The sequence below is a fragment of the Dasypus novemcinctus genome, chromosome 6 (assembly GCF_030445035.2).
Source record: "Dasypus novemcinctus isolate mDasNov1 chromosome 6, mDasNov1.1.hap2, whole genome shotgun sequence".
NCBI classification, from domain to species: Eukaryota; Metazoa; Chordata; class Mammalia; order Cingulata; family Dasypodidae; genus Dasypus; species Dasypus novemcinctus.
This window is the reverse complement of record NC_080678.1, coordinates 38,025,094-38,028,298: the sequence shown is the minus strand read 5'-3', so window position 1 is coordinate 38,028,298 and position 3,205 is coordinate 38,025,094. Positions and strand designations below refer to the sequence as shown.

Below are 3,205 nucleotides of genomic sequence, written 5' to 3'. Positions count from 1 at the left end.
GCTGGGCCCATTGTCATCTTGATCACCTTGCTCCACTGTGCCTTTCGTTTTATAAATCTCCTATTCTGACTTAACAACCACATATGTAATTTTTTCCTCCTTGAATGAAATCATCCTCTCAAATTTATTTTTTAAAGTCAGGTTTATTGGGATATAATTTCCATTTAGTGAAATTCACCTTTATTGTGCAGTTCTATGGATTCCGACGAATGCACATATCACCACAATCAAGACTTAGAACAGTTCCCTCGTCCAAAATAGTTTCTTTGTGCCCTTTCATAGTAAATTCCCTCTTCTTTATCCCCAGTTCCTAGCAACCAAAGATCTGTTCAAGATTCTCTTCAGTTTTGTCTTTTCCCGAATGCCATATCAATACCACACAATATGTATGTAATCATTGTCTCCCCCCCACCCCCCAATTCAACACACCTTTTATGGAATACCTACTATGCCAGGCCCTGTGCTGGGCACTGGGGATACAAACATAATTAAGACACATTCTAGCTTAGGAGACAGAATCATGCCCAACTACTTTTAAAACAGTGAGATAAATGTCACAGGAGAAGCATGAAGCAAGGGCTTTGGAAGTCTACACAACTATTTCTGCCTGGGGGAGCTGGGAAAGGAGGTGACACTTGAGTGGGGCCTCAGAGGACAACTAAGATGTTGCCAGGCAGAGAAAGGGAGAAGGGCAATCCAAGCTAGGAAACTAAAAAGCAAACAGCAAGGGGAGGTGGACAAATTTGGCCTGTTCAGGAAGGACAAGTGGCCTTGGAGATGGGAGGTGACCAGCCCTGCTGAGCCCCTGGGCCCAGCTCTCAGATCCTCCTGCCCTGGCGGCAGACGCCTGAGAGAAGATGTTCTCCTTCCTCCCCAGGCCCTCTGACAGCATTAAGGAGCAGCTGCATGGCCCTCCAGGTCATCGGAGACCTCTGGTTCCTCGTCAGAGGAACTGGAGGAGCCCGTCTCGCTGCTGTCATCTTCCCCAAAGCCCATTCGAGCATGGAGAATTCCGCTTCGGTGGAGCAGCTCCAGAAGACGATGTTGCGGGCCCTTAGGGCTCTGGTGCTGAAAAACTGGCCCTTGGAGACTTCCCGCTTCACCAAGCTGCTGCTCATGCTGGGGAACCTGTGGAACCTGCGGGCCCTGAACAGCATGCATTCCGAGAAGCTGCTGTCCTTCTGGATGGATGCCCAGTGACCCGCCAGGCTGGCCTTCTGCCGCTGCCCCCTTGTACTGAATGGAGCTCTGGTCTGCTCTCTCCTTCCTCACTTGCTTGGAGAAGCGTGGAATGTTTTGTTTGCGGTGGTTGACGTAGTGCTCAAACGCCAGCAGATATGCTTCCTGGCTTTTCTCGATCTTGTCCACACACAGCAGGCCCGAGCGGTCTGTTGACAAGAGCAGCACAGCTTGTAGCAGAGCCACTTCCGTGTCATCCAGGTTAAAGGCAGAGAGTGACTTGCCCAGTTCAAAGATGGCGTCGGAGACTTCGCCCAGACCGCCATGCTGGAGCTGCTCCCGCTTGACTGCCACCTCTCCACTCAGTGTGAGGGTGTCGCTCTCGGGGTCATAGCGGGCAGCCGCCCGCAGGGACATAATCTCCATGCAGCATCCCTTCAGGAGGATGATCTGGTCTTCGCAAGGCAGCTCAGAGAACATGGGCAGTTTTTTGGCAAAGTCCACCACGCGGGTGATGGCGGGGGTGATGACCTTGGTAAATTCGCTGAAGGCCTCTAGGTCGACCTTGTCGCCGTCTGGCAAGGAAACGATGGGTGACTGGCCAATGTCATCTTGCAGGAATTTCCTCCTCTGCTTCCAACAGCTGCCCTGGGAACTGGTGCTGCGATGGGCTTCCGTCGCAATGTGGATCAGATCCCACTCCTCCGGGGTAGGCTCTGGTCGCGGCTGCAGTGATGGGCTCTTCTTCTTTCGCTGCCGCTCCCGGTTCTGTTTCGTCAGCTTGCGCTTAGCCACCGGCTTGGAGTCATCTACAACTAAGTCCATGACCATGCCCGCGGCGATGCACTTGTTGAAGCGGCACAGTTGGCACTGATTGCGGGTGATCTTGTCGATGACACAGCAGCTGTCATATTTGCAGGAGTAGGTGGGCTGGCGGTTTTTCTGGATCGTGCGGCGAAAGAAGCCCTCACAACCCTCACAAGTGAGGCAGCGGTAGTGGTAACCGGTTGCCTTGTCCCCACACACAACACACTGCTCTTCTTTGTCCAGGCAACTATACCTTGACATGCTGGTTTCCAGGGAACACCGGCTGTTCTTTCTTTTTCGGTTGCCATCTGGGGCCTGGTTCTCCTCTGGGTCTGACCCACACTCCAGTTTGCTTGGCTTCTGTTCCATTCACTTCAATTCCGTCCAGGATGCCCTCTGCACGCCAAGAGAATGAGATGGACACACTGCACACACACCCCAAGTACGCCCACGAGCCACTCAGCCCCACCGCCCAGGCCCTACAGCACAGCACCCATGATAACGGCCTCAGAAGGAAGCGGTTCACACCGTGCCCTGCGCCCCAATGCGGGCGGGCGATAGCAGGGACCAGGGACTGGCAGGTTGGAGGGCTGGGAGCGCCGAAGAGCTTCGCAGACACTTGTTTTCAGGGCCGGGGACTGAGTTAGTAGCTTCGGAGTGGCGTCTTGCTCTGAGGTCCCTGGGCGTGGCGCGCTGGACTGGGCTAGTCAGCGCCGCGAGGGACTCAGCGCTCCGTGCCGAGAAGGTCCCTGCGGGGCCGGGGTACCGGGGGCTCGCTTACCGCGCGGAGGCGAGAATGCGAAAGATGGCGGGGACGCGGCGGCGAGGATGGCGGCCGCGCGGCTCCTTCCGCCCCTGCGGCGGCCGCTCTGGCTCCTCCCTCCGTCGCCCAGCTCCGGCTTTCGGCTCTCGGCTGCTCCCTGCAGGCCGCCTCGCAGCCCGGGCACCACCCGCCCCCGCCCCCGCCCCCCAGGCTACTTTCCGTTGTATTTAAGAAAGCAACTTTGCTAAATTCATATTTTTAATGGGTTGTCTTTTTATTTTCGAGATACAGGATTTCTTTATATATGCAGGATATTAGTCTCCTATCAGATACAGGGTTACCAAATATTTTCTCCCATTGGGTAAGTTGTCTTTTCACTTTTCTTTTTTTGAGATTTTTTTGGTCTTTTTTTTTTTTTAAAGCTACATACACCACAAAAAATGTTACATTAAAAAA

At 53.9% G+C, this 3,205-nt stretch overlaps 1 pseudogene; it reads right to left on the bottom strand.

Annotated features, from left to right (window-relative positions):
* Nucleotides 1-123: 123 nt before the first annotated feature.
* Nucleotides 124-2,890, bottom strand: LOC101440151 (thyroid hormone receptor alpha pseudogene; annotated as a pseudogene).
* Between the last annotated feature and the right edge of the window lie 315 nt (nucleotides 2,891-3,205).